This window comes from Pinus tabuliformis, chromosome 1_2 (genome assembly GCF_031772625.1).
Source record: "Pinus tabuliformis cultivar Carrire ecotype Pingquan chromosome 1_2, CPIR1, whole genome shotgun sequence".
Classification (NCBI taxonomy): domain Eukaryota; kingdom Viridiplantae; phylum Streptophyta; class Pinopsida; order Pinales; family Pinaceae; genus Pinus; species Pinus tabuliformis.
In genome coordinates this window covers 466,440,164-466,464,907 of record NC_142298.1, presented here as the reverse complement: position 1 = coordinate 466,464,907, position 24,744 = coordinate 466,440,164, and the positions used below count along the sequence as shown (strand labels likewise).

General features: G+C 38.9%; 1 pseudogene; it reads right to left on the bottom strand.

Moving 5' to 3' along the window:
* Positions 1-4,456: 4,456 nt before the first annotated feature.
* LOC149206366 (dynamin-related protein 3A pseudogene) lies at positions 4,457-22,120 on the bottom strand (annotated as a pseudogene).
* Positions 22,121-24,744: the final 2,624 nt, after the last annotated feature.

Genomic DNA, 24,744 nt, shown 5'->3' with positions numbered 1-24,744 from the left:
ATGAAATTTAAGTGTGAGTTACATTTTCATTAAGATAATAGAAATAGAAATACAATATTCATGACCATTAGTTTCACCTTCCAAGGTGTCTTGGACTCCCTAGGTGGCTCACACTCCACACCATAACCTTAGCGGATTAGATTTCCAATATTCCCCCTTTAATCTGAAGGATAAATGTGAGTCCAAGAAGAGCACTGAAATGAAAAAAATGCATGGAAGCCAATTATTGGATTTTCTCTCTAAAAAGGTGTTTTAAGGAAGACCACAAACCAAATGAGGTAGAAGAACTCGAGGTCTCTACTAGTGGTGGTTTAAGGCTTTCCGCTAACTCTGGAACTAAAACTTGAAGCAATTCTTGGTTCAGTTCAAAAATCTAGCTAGAAGATGAAGTCTTCTACTGGTGGAAGGGCTCCCTAATGATGGTTTGAATATGACCACGCTATATTGATGTAACATCCCACCCCACATTTACCCACCTAAACATACTTACCAAGGTAAATATTATTGAGAGATCAATAGGACTAGAATTCGAGTGATTTCTCTTAGGCTTGATAACTACTTGTGATATGTTTTTACTCTTCTTTATCATTATATTATTCTCTTCTTATTATGTTGTTATTATCATCAACCAACTAAAAAACATGAAGATCAATAGTACACAAGGACACAAGATATAGGCTGTTAGCCATGGCCAAAACCTCTCCTAGAGAGGAAAACCCACAAAAATCTCTTCTCTTCTTATAGATTCTTCAAATGACGAATTCCAAGACCTCTAGACCAAGACAAAGACCATTCCAAGACCAAGTCAAACCTTCTAGAGGATTTGCTTCTTTTTACCAAGTCAAACCAAGTCAAATATCTTCCATGTGTAGAATGTCGACCCCCAACTACAAATTTTGACTCTCACTGCATGTATGAAATTTTTGCCCCCCTGCAACAAGCTCCAACTTCGCACGTGTCGGTGAAATAGGGTTCTTTAGGCTTCCTCCTTCATTTTCTTGGGCTGCTTCCTATTCAAAGGCTTGTAGGTGACCAAACAGACTTCTTTTCTTCCAATTTTGGCCCTTCTTTGATGACTTGAAGACTTCAATCTTGTAGCTACAGAAACCCTAGCCTTCTTCGCACGAGAGAGAGAGAGGATAAAAATTATAAAAATTTTGTCTTCCTTCTAGACCTTCGCTTTCCTTCTTCCTTCTTGTTCTTGCTTCCTTGAGTGAATGAATGAGTGATCTTCAAATGAGGTCGAATGGTATCTTATATATAGCCTTTGAAGGAGGACGAATAGCCCTAATTAGGACGACTTCTTCACTCCAAGGCCGACTTGGTCTTGGAGGGGTAATTTGACACTTCTTACTCAAATTAATTCTTTTGACTTGTTATAAGATGCCCAATGGGGTCTTTTACATATGAAAATGACTCTATTGACTTCTTGACTCTATGAAAAACCCTAGAAGCACACAGTGGGTGCTTGACCTAAAATAAATTGACCTTGAGCATGAAACCCATGCTATAAAAATAACAATAACAATAACAATTTTCTTTTCTTTTTATAACATGCAAGAATTAAGAGTACATTACATATTATGAAGACCGAACCTAGTTAAATATTTCAACAAATACGAGTTGAGAGTTACTATGCATGACCCAACTTCCAAGATGAAGTTACAGAAATGGGGTTTAACTTTCCTTGCACATGTTATTTGTTTTTACAAAAACTTTGTGACTATTGTACCTATAAGTCATGGATACACAATTTGTTCATTGTTCTCATTAGTTTCATCAAATGTTCATCAAGAATGCTTACTTCCATCTCTCACTCTCTGCAACAACTTACATTAGCTCATTCATTCATATAAAGTAATCAAAGGCCCATCAAACCATGGAATGTGTTGTAACCTCGGAGACAACCCCTAGCTATAGGAGGTCAATGCCTGGGACATCCACATAACTAATAAATATTTAAATATTTTCCCAGAGACAAAACACACTTGAATGTAATGTCAACTTGAACTCATAGATAAACATAATGGACCGGGATGACCTTTACTTTAATGATTGTAGATTTCAAATTCATAAATGAAAGAAGAAATGGTTAGAAACAAAGTTTCTCACATTGGGCCAAAATGAATTCAATGCTTACACCCTCAGAAGACAATGATGAATGAAACATTGCAAACAAAGGAAATGAGAATGTTGAAGCCATGGAGTGCTTTTTAAGGAGTTCTCTGAATAAATCCAGATATTTTCTGCTATAAACCATAACATAAATAAAACTGTTAATGCTTAGGAAAGACCAATTGCATCATACATCAACCTCACATGAAGAAAAACAAGAATGAAAAGAAAGCATAAGAAGCAAAAAAGACATATTACAATGCATCAAGGAGCTGGAATCACACTGATCATTTCATTAATCTCAAAGAAAATTTCACATTACACCTTTCCCGAAATTCCTTGATCTCCGAACACCCCACAATGTCTAATTTCTAGTCTTTTAATTTTGTTCCATGGACCTAACTATTTTAATTAGTTTCTAAAACTAAATCGTAACACCATTACAAATAATTGTTCCCCTAAGTAACCAGATTTGTTATATAGGGTCCACGAATATGAATCCAGCGTGTCGGACACAATTCACCCAAAAATTGTGTCCAAAAAACATGACACGTCGAATCCTATTATGACACGTCGAATCCCAAGCGTGTCACGAAATTCACCAGCATGTCACAATTTTTGACATTGTGTCCTATTTTCCAGGACTTGTTTGGTGGAAAAGTGACCTGCGCGGGTTAGAAAAGGCCACATTTGTTCATTACAGCCCCGTTGTTTATCATTTGGAAGCGTTGTTTGAGCTGTTGGCAAGTGGAGAAGGGTTTATTTTGTGGAAAACGGAATGTTGTCCCACTAGATAAATGTCAAGGTAGAGGGAATAGCAAACAAACTACCAAAGGAAACTACTAGTTGGTCCGAAATAACGTGTTTGTTCAATGTTCCAAAGGTGCTTCAACACTTTGCTAAAGATAGAAGCTTCATTCCCGTTCCTTTTATAGAAGATATATAATCATATTTAACTTGAGGCTTGGGGTTTCTGGAAACTATATAAATTTCTTCATAAGCACAATTGCCCTCAAAATACATATATGTAAAATAGTGATGCCTAGATCTTTTGAAATGTAATATAATTCATTTGACTGCTGAGTGCTTGCAATGCTGTTGGTTGTCTCTTTTGGGAACTACCTCTCATTTATATGTGAACATCTAAAGAATGAACCGACAATTCTACAATTGTTTGAGTAGACAAAGAATAGATGCATTGACCCAAAAAACATGATCATATGACCTTAATTGGACATTTTCCTTTTGGGTGATACAAATTTCTATTTTCCATTGGCATTGCACAAGCACTACCTATGTAACACATTTTGATTTAACGACGTAATGAGAAAACCACAATTGTCAGTGTGTTTATCTTACTATCTTGTAGTTGTAAGTTGTCTTTCAGTTATGAATTATGAATCATGATTTATGTGACCAATACCACTAACATGTATTTGAATTTTCTATGTACTATGCACGCTATAGATGAAGATTTATGTTTGAAATCAATAAATTTGTATCATTAATTAAAATTTATGTAAGAAATATCTAATTTTTAATATATACATATATATATACATATATATATATATATATACATATATATATATATATATATAATAAAATAATATATAACGAATTTTACGTGTCATGTTCTGGGGTCAACGTGTCCGAATCCGACATCACGAATCCCGAATCCTACGAATCCTGAATTCGCGTGTGAGGTGACTTAGTTGTTTCCTTTTACAAATTATAGAATGAATGTCGATACATTTTGGATCTCAACAAAACATTGATAAAATACGAATGAAAACATAGGCCCAACTTTGTTAAATGTCACTTAAGCTGGAGGTGAGTTGGTTCTCATCATAGTTGAAGTGCGGGTCCCAGGTGTCAATCTTCATGCACGCGTTGACATAATGGATGTTGCCTTTGAAAACCATAAACATCTCCACGAGAGCACTCGCGCAGTTTTTGGAATAAGGAATGAGTGATGTCCGGAGAAATATGAGCCGTCAATCTGTAGATGAGTGGTTCCGACCAAACCACTCCCTGGGGCACCCCTTTGGTATAAGTTCCTTGTACTTTGTGTTGTCAGGATTTCAGGGATCTGAGCAAGAAAAGTATAGGTCGTTGATTCCTGTGGGATTTGCCAAAACAATAATCCTGTTTCTTTTCATATCTGGTTCCAAGGCATTTGGTCATCGAATTGTTTCCACCAAGGTGAATGACGCCCGTGCCTTCAAAAATTTCATCAGAATGATACTTTGTCTCTTCTTGTTTTTTGGTCGAATTTGGCTCCATTAGCTCTCTTGTGCATACTTTGTCTCTTCTTGTTTTTTGGTCGAATTTGGCTTCATTAGCTCTCTTGTGCATGCCTTATCGCTTGGGGCGTATCTTGCTTCCATCTCCACCTTCCTATAAAAAGATCCCATGGCATAGAAAACCGTTGTAGCTTGATTGTTTCACATTGATGAGCTATCTTTACCAGCTCATCATAAATAGAACAAGCAAATTGAAGGCTTGGATCTAATAAATAAATAATCTTTTACTGAACTTCGAAAGGAACCTCCGGAACGAACAGAACATTTTTTGGGCCAATAGCATTTTGAATAGCCGTTCGGATATCTTCATTAGTGATATCATCACAAGGATCAACTTCCTCTAAGAACTTATAAAAAATAGACTAATATATATAATGAATCCTTGCTCCTCCATACAACTCTGTTGTTGCCATGTATTCACTTTTACCATCCACAATTTCATTAAATGCCTCTGTGTATTTTGTAAGTATGTTCAGTAGTAATGAACACAACTTTCCTCGCATAAAATGAAGAATCAAAGAAACAAATCAAATGTCTTCGTTACAAATTTAATTCGACCTGTTCATACATCCTCGTCATGAATTGAACCACGCATTGGCTTCGAAACCTCCACATTCTCTGGACTATTCTCAATGTCACCTTCATAAATATCAGCATCCCCTAAGTGCATTTCTCAGCAGAAGGGCTATGGCCCAGGGATAAAAACAACTAAAACAAAATCATCGTCTGGAAGGGCTATGGCCCAGGGATAAAACAGCTGAAACAAAATCATCGTCTGGACTAGGAGCACGGAAGGATGAAACCGAGTCGTAATTATCAAGAGCAACAAATTCTATCTCATAGATTTCGTTTAAACTGCGTTGAGCGCGGGAATGGGAACCCAATTCCTGAGGCATCTCTTGCAGCTTCTCCCTTCCGCTAGGTAAACCGCCAGCCAATCACTTCGGAGTTACAGTCAGAAATTGAAAGTCTCCGACATAGCCTGCGTGGGATTTTCTAGTCACTATGTGCCGTCTCGTTAATATCCATCCACCTTTAGAATGGAGTTGCATTAATCTAAGAAGTTTTGGCTTGGTGAGGGACTAATCAGGTCACACAATACAGCAACCGAAGCAGGTTAAGGGTTGGCCACTGGGCTTACAGTGTCCTCTGCGTGGGTGACTCGTTTTATCTCTTAAATTATCTGGTTAAATTTTTAACTGGCTGAACTAGTCACCTCGTTAGATGCTGTTTGGTTGCTTTCCTGATTTGGCATCTCAGATGGACGTATGATTCCAAAAAACTGTGCTGCCTCTGGACGCTGCAACTTGAAGGCTTCAAGATGCAATTATACCGGGGTGACCATGCATAAATCGTCTCTGGTCTGAATATATGCGTAAATACAGGTGCGGTTCTCATTTTTTGCTTAAATTCCCTCTAGCTCTTTCTAGTTTTTCCTGGATGGTTTGATTTTCCAATTATATTAGAACATTTTCTTTACCCCTACTCTCCATCCCTCGGAAATTGCCCACATTTTCATCCTTGCATGCATCGCAGCTTCTATTCTCTTTAGTGTCTGATCTCCATTTTTTCACCCCCGACGCCGACCACATGCTCATCTGGAGTGACTTTTCCAAACTGTTTTGCTCCCAATCCCTTCAAATAGATATTGACCGCCTCAAAACGACCAGCTACGACACCCTATTTCACCGCTAGATAAACTCTTTCATTGCCTCGCGTCCATGCAACGCGGTGGGCTTCAAACTTTGTGATTGCTCGTGGACCTGTCACGGGTGTTGCTGCTGCGATGGCATAAATTTAACCCAATCTTACTAATTATATTCACCGTTTCCCTACCCACGGTCAATACTCTTCAAACCGCCATTATTCATGCAACTACTTCCGACTACCTTGACTATCCCAGGAAACTGGCCGAATTCAAATTTCACGATTGGAGTTGTCTTTAGTGCGACTTTTTGGAGATTCCGGTAACGGAATCCGGCGGAAAAAATTGAAGTTAAATCTTGATTTGTATTATTTAAAATGGATTTTTCACTCCATATTTGGATTTAGCACCCTAAAAAACCCCTGGGACGCTTTGATTGTGCAGAAATTAGCTATCAGACTTGCGATTTCAATAAATTGCTGCCGGATTTTGACCGGAAAAACGCACCGGAAAAGCTTCCAAAAAGTCTCTTTAAAGACAACTCCTTTCACGATTCAGTACCTGGCACTCCGCATTGACACGTATTGGAACCCTCTCAAAATCTCTTGCTGACAGATGTTATCTATCTTTCTCAGACCTCGGATCACTCTTTCTGACTATATCCATTTCTTTATTCTTTTTCTCTATTTCCCATAAACCTTCCTATTTTAGACTTCATATATGACGGCGTCCATATCAGGGTTATTCTTATGCTCTCCTTTTCCAAGGCCTTGGGATGTGTAATACCTGTCAGTAGGGATTTCCTAGACATTCCCAGTGCTGACACGATCACCTTCCATCTACCACCTTGATTTTTAGTTTAATTGCATCTACACTCTCCAGGCTGCATTTATCTTTTCTATGTACCCCATCATTTATGGAACAGGTGGACTCTGATAATTCTATTTGTGCTACCCTCATCCATGCCACAATGGTGGCTGAACGGGCATATGGAGGGTCCTCTTCTCATGCCATGTTGGCGGCTGATCGAGCTTTTGGTGGGACCTCTATCTAGGCCATGGGGTCACTGACTCTCCCATCATCCACTTCGCCACATGGCCTTCATGCGCCTTCATCGTTGCATGCTCTACCACACTTGGTGAATGAACGACGTGCTCGCCACCCTGCTTGAGCCATAAAAATAACAGAACCAGCTCCTAATCCGGATTTTGGATTCGAGGAACTATCTGATAGAATTAACAGTCTACAAAATCATGCTCTGGTTGGGAAATGATATTTCGCTGAGATGGAAGACTCGGACATGAGGGTTTGGTTACATTCTAAATGGCATGTTCTTCTAGACTACATGCCTACAATGGTTAGGTTGCTAAATGGTTGGTACAATTTTCACTTTTTATGCTAGGAAGACCTTGAGAAGATTAAGTCCATTCCTTGGGTAAAAGGCCGCAGTTTCCTTGCATTGTACTCCTGGTATATCGGTTTTAACCCACTAAGAGATACTCCACAGAATAATCTTATCTGGGTTAAACTACCAGGGCTCCCAATTGAATTTTGGTCGCCGAAGGTTTTACAGGACATTGGGGATGCCATTGGAAAATTTGTATATGTGGATCCTGGCTGTTTGGGGGCACTCGACAAACGAGTTGCTTGGATCCTCATAAAAAAAAACTACAGGGGGGCTTTCCAAACCACATCTCTATATGTTGGAATGACTCAAAGTTGGTTCAACGTATAGACTACTGGGGTGTTCCCTTCCAATGTCTGAATTGCCACTGGACTGGTCACCTGATGGCACATTGCCCTCATCGATGGAGCACTCGACCTTCAAATGCAAACAGGTTGCGACAAAGAAATTTCCAACGAAATATATTTCGGTGTGTTGATAGTTCATCACATGTCGGATCTGAGACTCCCTCTCTTGGAAAAAGTTCACCACCTCACACAGGTATCCTCCACTCTCCCCTCCTGGATTTTCCTCTCATTACTCTAAGGAACATGTGCTAAAATCTTCTCAGATTCACATATCCTCCTCCCCACCATCGATTAACTTGGACCCCCTCACTGCCACCTCTCCCATCGAACAGTCTAATCCCTATCAAAATTTCCCATCCTCACCACCAAATGCTCCACCTCAACCTACTCTAAATGACCCCCTATCAGCTACTCGTATCAGCTATGTCCGGGCATTCTCCCCACCACATGCTTCCCCCACTATACCGACCTCTAATATGCCTAATCAATCCTCCCCTACCACACCAACCTCTTCGATATCATCTCCCACAAACTCGGTGGACAATGACTTAGAATACCTTCTGTAGAAAAAAACCCTGGACCTTCGGTCCCTCACAATACACAAACCAACGGATCCTCCATCACCACACATCAGTCCCACATCAGCTGGTAACATTACTGTCCAGAAGAAAAAGCCACGTGACAACCAACACTTTCGTGGTTGTCCATGTAAACCTCCTGTACCCTGTCATTCGGGTGCACCCTCCCTCATAGACATCCCCATTGCTCATTCTACAACTCAGGCCCTTGGAGCACGACAACCTGCCAATTGGCACATATGACTTTTATTCTCTCACTGAATATGAGGGACTTGGGGCTGCCCCCAAATTTTTGTCTCTGAAAGAATTATTCTCCGTAAATCTCCCATTCATTATACTATTGCAGGAGACTATGCACCCTGCCCTCCATTCAATTGGATATTTTCATTGAATGCTTCTGGCTTGGCACATGGAGGCCATTGACCCAAATGGACTCTCAGGGGGTCTAATTTCCATTTGGGATCCTAACCGTGTCCGACTGCAGGCATTCTCATGTTTTGCCGGAATTCTACTTGCTGGGAACATTCGTGGCTTATTGGGTTGTATTCACATCCTTAATATCTATGCTCCTTTTCGCAAACAGAGAGCATTTTTGGCAAAGGTTGGTTGAGTCGGAACTCCTGAACCTTACATCCCTCATTCTGGCGGGGGACTTAAACTGCACTGTTGGGGTTCACGAATATTGGGGTCACAATTGTCACAGAGATCCTATGGCGGATTCACTAAAGACCATAATCATGGACCACAATCTGGTTGACATCTTCCCATCAAATATTGCACCCACTTGGGATAATGGCAGGACGGGGGACTCTTACATTGCAAAATGGCTTGACAGGTTTCTCCTGCATGATATGTTAATTGACAGACTTGGAATGGTAACATTTGACATTATCAGCTGTTATAGTTCCGACCATCGCCCTATCATAATTCACTAGAGGCATCACGACTTCAGGAGCGAGCTTCCATTCAAATTTAATAGGATCTGGATGGAAGACCCATCCTACTCCGACCAGGTAAAAAATATATGGCACTCTGTGTCTAACTACACCACATCTCATGTGGGTTTGTTTTTGGACAAACTAAGGGCCCTTCTACTAACTACTAAGAAGTGGGAGAGGGAGAAAAATGACAACTCAGAAAAGAACTTGTAGATATTGAACAGGAATTGGATACAATATGCCCATTGTTAATTGCACATATGCTCCAACCAGACGCTAGATCCTACATATAGCTTCTTGAGAAAAGAAGATCTCAAATTCTGCTTATAAGAGAAATGACTTGGAAGCTGAAGAGCTGAGCCACATGGCTCAAGGAGGGTGATCGCAATACACAATTTTTTCATCGATATGCAAACAACCGCCATAAAAAAAACTCTATTTTGGAGATTTATGACTTGGATGGTGCAAAATGCCAAACACAAGAAGAAATCAGCCGGGCTGCTTTGACATTTTTCAAATCGGCCTATGGCCATTTACCCCCGGACAACCCGGAAGATTTAATATGGGGGGTAAAGCACTATCCAAATATGTTCGACGAGGAAGCAAATAGAGGCCTATTTAAACCTGTTACTATCGAAGAAATACATGAGGTCATACACTCTTTCCATGGTGACAAAAGTCCCGGACTTGATGGTTGGACTGTGGAAATTTTTACTCATTTCTATGAACTATTTCAGTCAGACCTGGTTAACCTTGTTGAAGAATCTCGAATTCTGGGTACTGTCCACCCTCATCTAAATTCCACTTATATCGCCCTCATTCCGAAAAAGCATACCTCCCACTCTTTCTCCAACTTCTGCCCTATTTCTCTCTGTAATCTAGTCTACAAAATCATCTCCAAATCCATTGCTAACCACCTGAAGCCCATCCTCTAGAAATTAATCTCTCCACAACAATTTGGTTTCCTCAAACACCGCCAAATACATGATGATGTAGCTATGGCACAGAAATGCTTACATTCCATCCTATCGAAGAATCTCGAAGTTTCTATTATGAGGGTTGACTTAAAAAAAGAATTTCACTGTCTAGACTAGGGGTACCTGAGATTGGTCCTCCACAAGATTGGTATACAACCTCCTGCCATTGACTAGATAATGGCCTGTGTCACAACCATTCAGTTCGCTGTAATTATCAATGGATATCCGACATCTTATTTCAAGGCGGGTAGGGGCCTTCGGCAAGGATGTTCACTATCACCCCTCTTATTCATTCTTGCATTGGATGGATTAAAATTGCACATATATGATGCTATGCCCATGGGACTCTTCTCTCCTCTTAAGATAGGAAGAAATATTCGCATATGTCACAGTTTTTTTGTGGGCGACGTACTTATTATGGGGCTTCTAAACAAGGTTGCATGGTTGCATTTATTTCAATTTTTTTATGGATTTGGAAATGCTATGGGTCTCAAAATGAATCAAAACAAATCTGTTATAATGCATGCACTGGAGATTTTTGTGACCACTGCGTATATTGCTAATTTATTTGGTATCACTTCCGAATGTATTTCTTCTGGCTTAAAATATCTTGGTTTTCATTTAAAACCCTGCAAGTATAGGATTATGGACTCTCAATGGCTAGTTGACAGATATTTCTTGAAAATCTCCAGATGTGAACACAAGTGCCTATATATGTGAGGGCATTTCACACTTGTTCACGTCATGATAACGCAACTAAGCGTCTATTGGGAACATTTATTCCAATTGTCGGCAGCCATTGTTATAGACATATTTGGGCACTGCAACCCCAATCTTATATGTTGATAAACCAAGGGCTTTTAACCCCTAAAAGTGTTGTTTCATACCCTAAAGGATCATAGTCAACCGATTACATCATTCCCCAGAAGTTCCACCTGAAAAACCACTCAGAACTGGCCAAAACTGGACCATACTGACTGCTCCACTGTCAAGGTGCGATGCATACTGACTGCTACACTAGCCAGGTGCGATGCATATTGAAGAAGCCTTCTGTGGGGTGCGATGAGCGAGAATGGACAAATGTCTGAGATAGTTTTCTAAGTGGATGCTCATGGAATCTTCTAGAAACTTCCTCTATGAACTTGCCTCTCTGAATTCGCCTAGGGATGAGTAAGAGATCCAAGAAATCTCCAAGTGGAATTAAGAACTACAAGTGGAATGACAGTAATCAAAAACCCATAGATGACTCACACCTCTGAAAACATCTATAAATGGATCCCTCATCTGAGAGATTTGGAGGCTGGAATTTTGTAATTTGTAAAGAAGTGTTGTTAGTTTGTCTTTGATAAGAAGCATTGTATTGTTGGGTGACCTTGCTTTTCATGAGGTGAAGAGGGCTTTGATGCTAGGAGGATGATGTTGTATTAGACAACTGGGTTGTAATTCTCCCTTCTACTTTAATAAAGTTTTTTGAGTTTTCCTCCATACAATCGCATACTTGTGAATCTTGTTATTTGTGAATGCAATTTTATGTTCAATGTATTTCTGATCCTGCATTGTTTATGATATTATAGATCGAGATGCTTTGATGGTGTTTTGTTACTTTGTTTCTACAGGTATTCTCTAAGCGGGACAAGTAGGAGATGGGTTGCAAGCTCTATCGAAGGAGAGAGAAATCAAGCAAGGAGTCTAGCGGAAGATCTAGGTTGGTCCCTTTTCTTCTCTATTATCTATCATACATAAAGAAAATCACAAATTGCTTTGATTGTCTGTTTCTAAGATAGCTACCAATCTTAGTGGGACTAGCAGATCGAAAAGACACTAGTTTTCCCAGAAACAAAATGGTGACTCCACTGGGGATCGAATAGTTTGTTTGTTTGTTATTTTTGTTTGCTTTATAAACTACAAACAAAACCTGAAGTTAGCCAGATAGCCTTTGAACTGCTCTTGCTATGCAATTGCAAAGTAGATGAATGCTGCTTCAGTCATTCTCCAATTTAGTTTATGAATTGAACATCTGACTTACAAGCATTCTAAACGCCCTTGTGGTACCTCAATAACCTCATAAGATTATACCCTTGTACTTTGCATTTTTACTGTCCATCATAGCTCAGCTTAATCACTAAACTCAGCGGAAAATTTGCGCAAAAACCCACCTCAGTTTCGCTCCCTAGCCCATTGCATTGTCCATCATTGGAAGCCAGTATGCATTGCACCTCCCGTGTGTAGCAGGTGAGATGCATCCCTGTTTCTGTGAAGCACAGGTGCGATGACTGAGTAATCCTATTTCTCCCCTTGAAATTTGGGTTTTTTTTTTTTTAGCTCTTTTCAATTGTTTTGCTGCTTATGATCAGTATCTCATTGTTGAAGCCTCCTTCCTTTACATAGTTCAGCCTCCATTGATTAGGATTAGTAAATGTTTTTATGTATTTGTCCATCATTTACGATCCTTAGTCGAAAAGTTACTCGAATCGAATTGTTGTTTTGGTGCAAAAGTGTCGTAGCTATCGTTTGTGTCAAAGAAGAGAAGTGTTGTAAAGTCTTCCTCCTCTAGATAGTCGATTGTACTTTTTGTCATGTATTTGATTTGAATTGTAAATATTTGAATCGTTGAAAGCATTTCTCTATTCGAAATAAAAAAGTGTCATTTTAGTCTTCCTTTCCTTTTGAAAAGAAATCGTTGAAATGTCGCTTTGAAGAAAATAGTTCAGATTTGTACTTAGTTTTCCTTTTTTGCATTCTTCACATTAAAGGGAATGAAAAACAAATACATGCATTTGCATTTGCATTTATACTATGTGCGAAAATTGATTTAGGAAAAATGCATTTAGTGTGTGCTCTATGCTCTCTGTTTGAAAGAATCGTAATCTTCTTTCCTTAGTAGCTAGGATTTTCATTGCTAAAAGTAAATAACGACTGTTTATCATTTTAGATTGCATATTTATGAATTTTACATCTACATCACGTGGTGAACCTTTAAAGGCAAACTTCTAAGTAAGATCAATTCTAAAATAAATTTCAATGAACTTAACAACGCTTTGGAACCTAATGCAACACATCTAGAGGTCTAGGCTAGAGACGTCGTAAAATCTAGTAACTATCATTTTCATCGAAGGTTGGGTGATTCCTCCTCTTTGATATGACAAGTGCTAGTACGGACTTGTGCTCTCCGTACCGTCGAGTGTATATTGGGAGACCACAATAGGCTTATATCCTTTATCCATAGGAAGATGTGTCTGCCATCCTATCGATCGCAATGCACTAAACATAGCATTCGGGAAGATTGACTGTCGTACATAAGTCCTTGGTAATTTCTCTTTAATTTACCACCAAGGTGTATATTGCAGTTTTGCGATTGGTTTGGTAATCCCTCTGTCTAGATTTCCAGAGTAGTCAATTTCGTTCCTTTTCGACTCCTTAAAATAAAAGGTCCATCTGAGCACTTGTCACTTCAGGCTCATTAAAAATCAAAGGGGACTAGAGTCATCTTTAGCTTTTTCTCGACTCTTAAAAATTGAAAAATCAAAGTTGTGTCAAAGTGTCATTAAAATTTATTTAATTCGGAATAACATCCCTGTTCCTTCGTTGATCTTGGGTTGAGATAATGGAGTCCACCAACCAAAAAATCCCTCTTGGGGGGAATCCTAGTCCTTTCTCTTCTTGGGGAGGTACTGGTGCACTGTATATGGCCACATTGTCCCTTCCAGGAATCCCAATTGGTCTATCGATATGGCTATTCTCAACCTCTGTCTTTCAAAACACCGTGATTCCTCAGTAATTGAATCAACAACCTTTTGATACTGAAGTTGACCCTTCACCTTCTACTTTGCTTGTTTCTCCCTCCCCTTCATCCTCTTTGCTTGGCGAAAATAGTGATTCTAGTCACCAAGTGGCTGAGAAGAAGAAGAAAGGGAAGGAGAAGAAGAAGAAGAAGTCAGTTAAACAAGGGGGAAACAATGAATCATCTGGTGAAAATCTGCACATTAAATCTCCTAAATACCCTTGTCTAATTTGCAAAGGAAACCATTTTCATCAAGATTTTCCTTGCATTCCGCAGATCTTGAGAGAATGGTCTCCCCATTTGCACCATCCGGTGTCATCAACCTCTAGCGATCATGTTGATAGCACACCATCAACTAGTGAAAATGAAATTCCTGGACAGAAAGGAAAGGCCAGAATTCCATGTCAATTGTGTGAAGGAGACCATCGCCTTCCCCGTTGTCCTTTTATGGATGAGGCCAAAAGAATCTTGCATAACCGTCCTGCTTCACCACAGTAACTTCCACCTGGATATAAGAATCTCTCACCAATTCCTTTGCTAGTTGAAAATCCAACTGACATAACTCAATCGTCGGTCGAAACGCTTATCATTGAAAGTGAACCTTCTGAGTCCACACCGGACCAAAGTCAACAGGTGGAGATGGTAGTTGACCCAGTCTTGCCTTCAGAAGGTCCACCTTTAGATGATACTATGTCCAAAGACAATGAGAAAATACTGTTCAAATTGTTTTTGTTAATTCAGAGTTTGATGAAGTTGGGGGCAATCCACTCATCCCTTCACAACAGGAGGAAAATTCCCTAGTTCAAGGGGTTCATTCAACCATTTATTGGTACCCCATCTAAGCAGTCTAGTTGTTTCCTTTGATTGGAATCAACTAGTAAGACCCCGCCTTCCATCTAATGTACCATTCTGAATCATAGTACAAGTTTACAAAATGATCGTGTCTGGAACTATCATAAATGAAGGGGCTTAAGTGAGTATCCTTTCCTCAACTGCTTGGAAAGCGCTTGGTTCACCATCGCTTATGCCCGTGACACATAATTTTTTAGGCTTTAATAAAGGAACCAGTTGACCGTTAGGGACCCTCCCGAAGTTACCGATTACTTTGAAAAGGAAAATCGTTCACTCAAACGTGATGGTAGTCCAAGGACCATTAGATTACAATCTACTTCTTGGACGTGACTATATATATATAGTATGGAAGCTATCGTTTCCACACTCTTTCGAGTAATGTGTTTCCCGCATGAAGGCAAAATGGTACAACTTATCGACCAGCTTTCATTTCCCCGTTCAAACACAACTCCAAGTCAAACATCATCCCTAAATGGTCTCTTTACATTCAGAATGTCTCTTCAACCTTCATTCCATCCACCTGATTGCGGCGAGTAGTCCGTTGGATGTAACGAAGCTTAGGGGGCATGCACCCTAGTTGCTTTGGCAGATGAACCCAACTAAAAAAATAGGTTTCCTTGTAGGTTATGTGATTGGAAGTGCCGACCCATACCATTCACTTTTTTCCACTCTGTGGACGAAGCCAAGGAAGTGTTTTGTATAACCGCTGACGAAGCCATCCTACCATATGTGTTTCCCTGTAAGCTAAGTGATTGGTCTAACACACCATTCACCTTTGTCTGCACAGCGGAAAAATCCAAAGAAATGTTTTATCTACTCTGCGGACGAAACAATCTTGCTTAACCATAGTGATTTCCATATGGTTACTGGAGACTCTTCTTTTCTCGATGCCTGGGGGCATGCAAACCCCTTTTTTTTGCAAGTGAAGGACGACCAATTTCATTTCTTAGCTTTTTAGATTTTTTAGCTTTTTGGTTTAACTTCTTAGGTTAGGTGGTTGGTCCTGAAATGTCTGCACACCAGACAGACCAAAGGAAGGGTTTTGTCTAGATGAAAGACAAAACCATCCTACCTATCCTCAGTAGTTCCTTAGCGTTTTAGTGTTTTTAGCTTTGTAGTTTGGTCATTTCTAGCCTACATAAAAAAGAAGCTGAGCATATGTTATCATAGAGTTCAAGCTCAATAAAAAAATGAACCGACTAATGAGAGACATCTTTAACTACTGGTATGAGCAATGTTTCTGCAAGGTTCAAGCTCGTTAAAAAATAAACCCGCTTCTGAGCATATGTTAACACAAGGTTCAAGCTCATTGAAAAATAAACCCACCTTCAGTAAACGACCTCTGTGATTGCCATGCTATCAGCCTTTTGAACCTTGGTTGTGTTCCTACCATCACCTCCATTCTTTTGGCCAATCATACGCTCCCACTTGATTGTTTACCTTTGTGAGGAACAGTTATGACGAGTGGTTCTGTTAGCCACCCTCTTCACATCACCATGTTTTGAGAAGTTCCAAGCTTACCCGGAACAAATTACTACCCTAAAACGCCACTTATTCATAAAAAACAAGTCTCTTTTAAGCTCTTTTTAGATTTGCTAGATATGAAAAGATTGCCGAGCTACTGGCCTTTCCAGATCGTTAAAGTAAGGGGAAGCACCGTCCCTCCTATACATTTTAATCTTTTTGGACCTGAGGGATTATCCCACAAAAAGATCGAGCGCTTGTCTTTTTCGACTCGCTAAAGCAATCGAAAAGTCATCCCTTTCGCATTATTTTATACTTTTTCGGACTTAAGGGATTATACTACGAAAAAGGACTACTGGAGCTTCCTTTTCGTCCCTTTTCAAACTCTCTAAATATGAAAAGGATCGAGGTATCCTTGTTGTTAAACCCGTTAAAACAATAGCGAAAAACTTGTCCATCCAGACAAGAATGAGTTTCACTATCACTAGGCTCGCTAAAACATAGCGATAGATTTGCTCGGAGGAAAAATTATAGAACAAGCATATGTTATCCTCCTCAAGCTTGACAAAAATAAAGAGGTATTGGTCAGCAATGACTGGGGAAAAAAGGGAAGAAAACTTGGAGAACTTTATTGGTAGCAGGTCGCTCTTGAACATGACACTTTCGCTCCATCACCCTGATTGAGTTCGTTCACTGGTCATTTCACCATTGGTCCTCCATACCATCCATTTTTGGGGTTAACGCTACCAATCCATCTCAGTGTCGCTGATATGTTCAAGAGAAGTTATTCAGAGAATTCACCATCCAGTTAATGCTTCATCCTCTGCAATACCTTCACCCTCCATTTTTCATGACCACCATTCTTGAACCTTGTATCATCAGATTGTTTTCACCTCCAGAAAATCTTTTTCTACATTTCATGTCGTAGATGTGGGAACATTAAATCCCTCCTACGACGGGTCACTTCTTGTCGACATCAGCTCATTATCCAAGAATTTGACTTAGAAACAATCCTTTCAGTACTTTGAAGCTTGCATGCCTCAATGGCAAGTTTCTCACTTCCGGCGACATGTTTACATTAATGGCCTTCGACTGAAAGATTTTACGTGGTGTTGACATTAGATCATATATTCACACCACGTGAATTGTATTGTAGTAACTTGAGGATCATTATCATTATTGGTGATTCCTCTCGCACATGTTAACAACTTACATTATTGGCTGGTAATCAGGTGATGTCTTTCCATGTTCGATTTCAGAACATATTTTCACATGGATCGACTTGTACAGCGGGTGAAGATTGAACGAGTTTGAAGACCTCGGATCTAGTTTCATCCATCTGGGCTGCGATATATTCAGGAATATAAAGACATCAAATGTACACAGAAGCTCCACAGATGATCATCCAAGCTAAGGGATGATGAATCTACATACGAAGAATCACCAATCTACAACTGCAGATGATTATCTGTCCTATGTACATGAAAATGAATTTATAAAGCTGAGCATGGGAATGCCCGCCTCAACTAAATCATGAAAACAATATGATGATCATGTGTTGTACTGTATCTTATACAGGTAACCTTCCAGTTTGAATACCTCGAATCCTCATGATAAATCATTTCACCCAACATCAAAAGATTTACGACTTCATGCTTTAGGGGGCAACTGTTATAGACATATTTGGGCACTGCAACCCCAATCTTATAGGTCGATAAACCAAGGGCTATTTAACCCCTAAAAGTTTTTTTTCATACCCTAAAGGATCATAGTCAACTGACTAAATCATTCCTCAGAAGTTCCACCTAAAAAACCACTCAGAACTGGCCAAAACTGGACCATACTGACTGCTCCACTATCAAGGTACGATGCATATTGACTGCTACACTAGCCAGGTGCGATGCATACTAAAGAATCCTTCTGTGGGGTGCGATGAGAGAGAATGGACAAATGTCTGAGACAGTTTGCTAAATGGATGCTCATGGAATCTTCTAGGAACTTCCTCTATGTCACTCGCCTCTCTGAATTTGCCTAGGGATGAGTAAGAGATCCAAGAAATCTCCAAGTGGAACTAAGAACTACAAGTGGAATGACATTAATAAAAAACTCAGAGATGACTCACACCTCTACAAACATCTATAAATGGATCCCTCATCTGAGAGATCTGGAGGCTGGAATTTTGTAATTTTTAAAGAAGTGTTGTTAGTTTGTCTTTGAGAAGAAGCATTGTATTGTTGGGTGATCTTGCTTTTCATGAGGTCAAGAGGGCTTTAATGCTGGGAGGATGATGCTAGATCAGATAGCTGGGTTGTAATTCTCCCTTCTACTTTAATAAAGTTCTTTGAGTTTTCCTCCATACAATCGTGTACTTGTGAATCTTGTTATTTGTGAATGCAATTGTATGTTCAATGTATTTCTGATCTTTCATTGTTTATGATATTATAGATAGAGATGCTTTGATGGTGTTTTGTTACTTTGTGTCTAAAAGTATTCTCTAAGTGGGACAAGTAGGAGAAGGGTTTCAAGCTCTATCGAAGGAGAGAGAAATCAAGCAAGGAGTCGAGCGGAAGATCTAGGCTGGTCCCTTTGCTTCTCTCTTATCTATCATACATAAAGGAAATCGAAAATTGCTTTGATTGTTTGTTTCTAAGATAGCTACGAATCTTAGTGGGACTAGCAGATTGAAAAGACACTAGTTTTCCGAAACAACCGTCATAAAGAAACTTGATGGAATTACAACAAATTTTATATGTTCCGACATGAGACAAAGGAAAAAGTACCACTTCTCAAAGCTGCATCTCATCACTCTTCCAAAGAAGATGGATGGATGGGGCATCCTTGATCTCTGACAATTTGGGCACACTCTCCTCCTAAAATCCATATGGCGTGGGATATTTGTTACTGGTATTTGGAGTCAAGTCATTAAACAAAAATACCTGTAGAATTTGGACTTCAAAGTCTGGTTGCAATTAGGCCACACCAGAAAATCCATTGGCTCTACCATATGGTGCAGTTTCTCTAATATTGAGAAAATTTTTCTAGATATGCTGGTTTGGAAACTTGGCACTGGGCATCATATTATTATAGGTCATGACCACATTCAGGGTCTGGTGGACATGGACCCTTTCCCGGACTGCATCATTCAAAGCTTAAACCGTAATGGGATCTTCTTCTGGCACCAAATCATTTCTGCCTGGGAAAATGATTGCCCAGTTTGGAAAAAAGCATCTGAGTTAAATCTTATGGGCACTGATGCGGCTGATTGGGAGAGAATCCGCATTCAAATGAGATTGGCGGGTATATACCGTGACGAGGCATGTGACTCGATTACCTGGAATGGTAATATGAGTGAAGATAATATTGAGGTTGCTGCTACCTACTACAGACTTTGTTGTCTGCAAACAAACCACCTGGGGGATGGATGGTTTACTAAATTTTGGAGCCCACACCTCCCCATAAAAATCTCCATTTTTCTATGGCTCGTATGGAAGAACAAGAACTTGACCTGGGAGAATCTTCAAAAGAGGAACTGGTCTGGCCCTGGTTACTGTGTTTTATGTGGGAATGCTGCAGAAGACAATCTACATCTCTTTATAACATGCTCAGAGGTCTCCATACTCTGGCAACACTTGGAAAACAAAATTGTTTTCTTGGTACCGAACTTTGGAGATATGGAGAACTGGTTGATATGGTGGAGCAACCAAAATGGCCTGCGATGCCTCATCCCTGCTATATTCATTTGGGAAATATGGAAGTGGCGAAACAACATTATTTTCAATAGCCACAGAGAGCTGGGGATGGATGTGCTGATGAAAATTCTTAACAAGATTGAAGTTGTCTTACAAAATGTTACAAAACAAAAGCCTTCCCGACCACAAAAAATTCTGGAGATTGAATATCCAGCGGGCTATTTCGATGGAGCTACTTAGGACTATAAATGTGGATGCAGTTTCATCTTATATATCCATCCAGAGTTGTCATACCATGTACACTGGGGGGCGGGATTTAGAACCAACACAAAGGCAGAGGTTATGGCACTGTGGGGACTTTTGTGGTTCACCAAATTTTTGGACATACAAAACATCCATGTTTTCGGTGACTCAAAGGTTGTTACTGATTATGTGGGAGCACATGTCAATATCCACAAATCCTCACTACAGGGCTGGCTAAATAAGATGAAGCTGATATGGAGCTCCCTCAATCAACCCTATATTCAACACATATGCAAGAATCTAAATTCGAAGGCGGACAAATTATCAAAACTTGGAGTGTGGGAGTAGCTAGATGGTTTTCATGTGAACATTAAAATGCAAGAAAAATGGTATGATGTTGTGGTGTATCCAATTCCTGGATAACATGTTTTGGTTGAATTTGTGTTGCTCTTTATACTTTCCTTTTTTTTTAATCTATGTAGAATGATACAGGTCTATACTAAATGTGCCATCTAAAAAAAATCATCTGATCTATAAGTATCTTTTTGAAGGCCATTTGTAGAAAATCATCTGAACGGTTCAATATTTTTGAATTGCTGATAGACTGGTCTCTTATATTAGTTCTATGCAGCTACTGTATCTAAAGAAATGTAATGTAAATACTTTCATGATTGAATATAATTCTATTTTCATCTGAAAAAGGTATGTTCAGTAGTACAGCTCCTTGACCAGCTTTGGAATCTATGGTCTCGGAATAGGAAGAAAGTTCCTTCTAACCATTTGGATATTTATTTGGGCTTTCAATTCTGGCAAGATTTCCTTGATATGCTCTACCATAATCTGAGTCAATTTCTTTGCTAACTTGGGAACACCACATCGATTAGCTAAACTGTGATACATAGACCGATTGTAGACAAATTCTTCCTCATAATCTAGTGCATTTCAAATGCTTTTGTTTGCAATAATATTCTCTTCACTGTGATTTATAATCCCTATATACCCAAGTCGAAGGGGGGAAACATTTACAAGAAGTAAGTTACGAGCATCAGTTCCCCTGTCCATAATATCAAGCTTTGTTATTACACTGATGGTTCAAGATCCATCAGGGTCAACCATTCTTACATCTGAAGGGAATTTGAATTTCCAAATCATAGTTTGCGGGTGAAACAACTAGGATGATGCAAATCTCATGCTTAATGTATGATAAAATCATTGTTCTGATTCTAGCTTCTATATCTAAAGGTTGATCACCCACTAGAACCCTTGTTATCCCAGGTAAGTTGACCAATGTTATATTGAGGACATTTGGAGAAAACATTTTTAACTTGATTTTCTTGTCAGATACACCCTTGATTAACCTCATTTCCTTCCCTGTCTCAGCCTGAATTCCCTTTGAATGGCATTTAAATGGAAAAATCACTTTCCACTTAGATGGAGAAACTCTTCCCACTCAGCAGTTTTTGACAATGAGCCATCCCCTCTATGAGGAATTTGAACGAGATGTAAAACCAAAGGCCATTGAGTGAAAAATGTTGGCTCCTTTGGGGAGAAAATCCCGACCAAAAAGAACCTCTAGAATGCTAGATTTCCCACTTCTATGGTTTCCCACCACGACCACCTGAGGCAAATTAATTATGGAGGTATTGCCCAGCTGGGGAAATATGTCTCGCAATCTGTTGATTATGGGAATAATAGATTTCCCTAAATATTCTGAAGGCAGTGATATATTAGAGCTTGGATTTCCATCAGTAAGGATATTTCTATTACCATACTCCGCCATTTGGGGAAATTCTCCTTCGCTCAACCTTTTTTCTTTCAATTTCTTGTGTTGTCTCTTTTCATTCATTATATTACTGCCATAAGTAACAAATGGTTGTGCACAATATTCATCTTGTGGACAAAAAAATTATTTCTGCAACTTTGACTCTGCTGGTAGGATACAACTAACCCTGAGAGTGGAGTTCATGAGGAATTTGGCACAAACCCTCTACAGTCTTTCTCTACAATCTGAATAAATGCATTTCTCTGTTAGAGCTCAAACTGAGTCCTGGAGAAACAACATGAATAGTACCTATCATTGGAGTAGAGGGGCCAATCATGAATCCTTTAGAAGACACCAAAGCAGATAGAGAGTTCCTTTGTTGTGGAACTGCACCTGAAAGGATTCCTTCTTTTGGCCAAGTATACCTGCTTTCCCTTTGCTTGGCTCTAGAATCTGTAGAATCTGATTGCCATTTTTATTTAGCACTAGTTATAGATGAAGTAGAGACTGTTGGGAAAAGAACAGATTCGTCATGGAATATTAATTGTTTATCCTCCTCTACCTCCTCTTGTCACATGTGACATGTTAAATTGTATGTATGGCCCAGTTTTCTTTCCATCTCTTTTGTATCCTTTTCACATCCAATCTTTGAAGAAATTTGCAAATCACTTTCTACCTCAACAACATTTTTAAATTCTCCTCTATTAGAGTTCTCTTCGTTGTTTCAATTGGTTATTTTAGCATCCATATATACATCAATAGATTAAACAATGTAAACTTTGAAACGAGAACTATAAACTCAAAACGGGAACTCTGGCTAAAAAACCCCAAAAAAACATCAAAAACAGTGCTAAAAATGAAAAGTGTGTATACTGGAACGATGTTTTTTTTTTTAGGTGTCAATTTCGAACGTGTTTTAAAAATGGCAGTGACTACGAAATTTACTACGAAATTTTCGTGCAAAATATAGCTTCAAAACGAAAGTGATGATACTGGAATAATGATTTTTTTTTTAGGGTCAATTTTCAAACTTTTAAAAAAATGCTAATAAAACCAATTTTTTATGTCTCAAACAAAGTTAAGTTTTAAGGAAAAAACACATTAATGTTTCTGGTAGAATATCATTTTTCTTTCCTAAGTATAAATTTAACATGTTTTCAACCACACCATGCTAGATACAAAAGAAATTGAAATTTTTTCAACTATAAAATTAAAAAACCATGACATTATGAACAAATTATATCACTGAATGAAATCAAAAGTCTTTATTTGTATACTGAATAAAACAGACATTATATCTCTAATTTGATATTGCATTGTAGATATTTAAACAATAAAATTTATCATACTTAAGACATAATCCAACAACATAAAAATGCTTCATAACTTCTCATTTAACAACATATGGAAAACATTAATTTTATTTGAAGATATGATGCATACATCAGTTATATAATCTGTCTTAAACAATTATTCAAAATCACTCATATTTTCTTGCACACCATCACAATTCGCATCTTCAGATGAGTGACTAGATGCTGACGAAGATGTTCCATATTCTTCTCTTTCATCAACTAGTGCCCCATCTGAGTCCACATGCATGCCCAACATTCCAGGTTTCAAAAGTCTTCTAGATCTACGACTGGTTTCAGCAGACTTCCATGTCAACACTATTCCTTCTGGTAACAACCTTTTCAGAATCTCTGTCGTCTTGAAGCGAAGAGTTCCTCTCTTTGTTAAATTGAAGTCATAAACATGTCAACATCCTCCAATTGTAATATGTCTGTGCGGCGGCGATTTATATTTGTACCCTTTCTTTTTCTTTTTCCACCATTTTTTTTGTCAACTACCATCTCTAGCTTATACACACCATTGAATGGGTGTGTATTTGTGGCATACCAATGTACTTCAACACTTGTAACATCCTCATTTTCTGTAAAGACCTTTATAACTTTAGCAACCCAAAATGGATAGCCTTTGGGATCTCCATCTGCTAGCATTGCAATCATGAAACCCTCCTTAATATCATGTACTGAACCCCTATAAAGGTCTTCCATGGCTTCACGTTGTGCACGAGATCTTCTAGAACCAATATACATCTCTCTTTCCATTGCCTGTGAAGAATTAATAATACCTTGAGTTTGTTTTTGTTCAACAATGTTTACTTCCTCTTGTTCATTCGACTCATTTTGTGGCCAAATAAATGGATGTGGGAGAAAACCTATCTAGAATGTGAGGCCTATGCTTTGCCACTTTTCCTTTAGTTATGTGAATGTAAATACAAAGAAAGAGACGCGCACCATGGAGTTTTCTTTGGCACCATGGTGTGAATAACAACTAAAGATTATTTTCCTCCTTTTTTATGCTCTCAAATACCATTTCTAGATGTTCTAGTCAACTATGGAAGGCTTAAAATGCTAAATAATGGAATCCATTTCTTCCTATTGGCCCTATATTTAACATAGCTTAATAATATATTAAAATTAGGTTTTTTGCATGCTTCACCCTCAACTTTGAAGTCCACACATGGCTAGCCATAAATGTGTGGCTAATGAGGCATAACACACCATCTAGTTACGTCATGGTTGTCAAAATGCTGGTGCTTTTTACATGGTTAGAAATGTCTTTATTTTCATATTAAT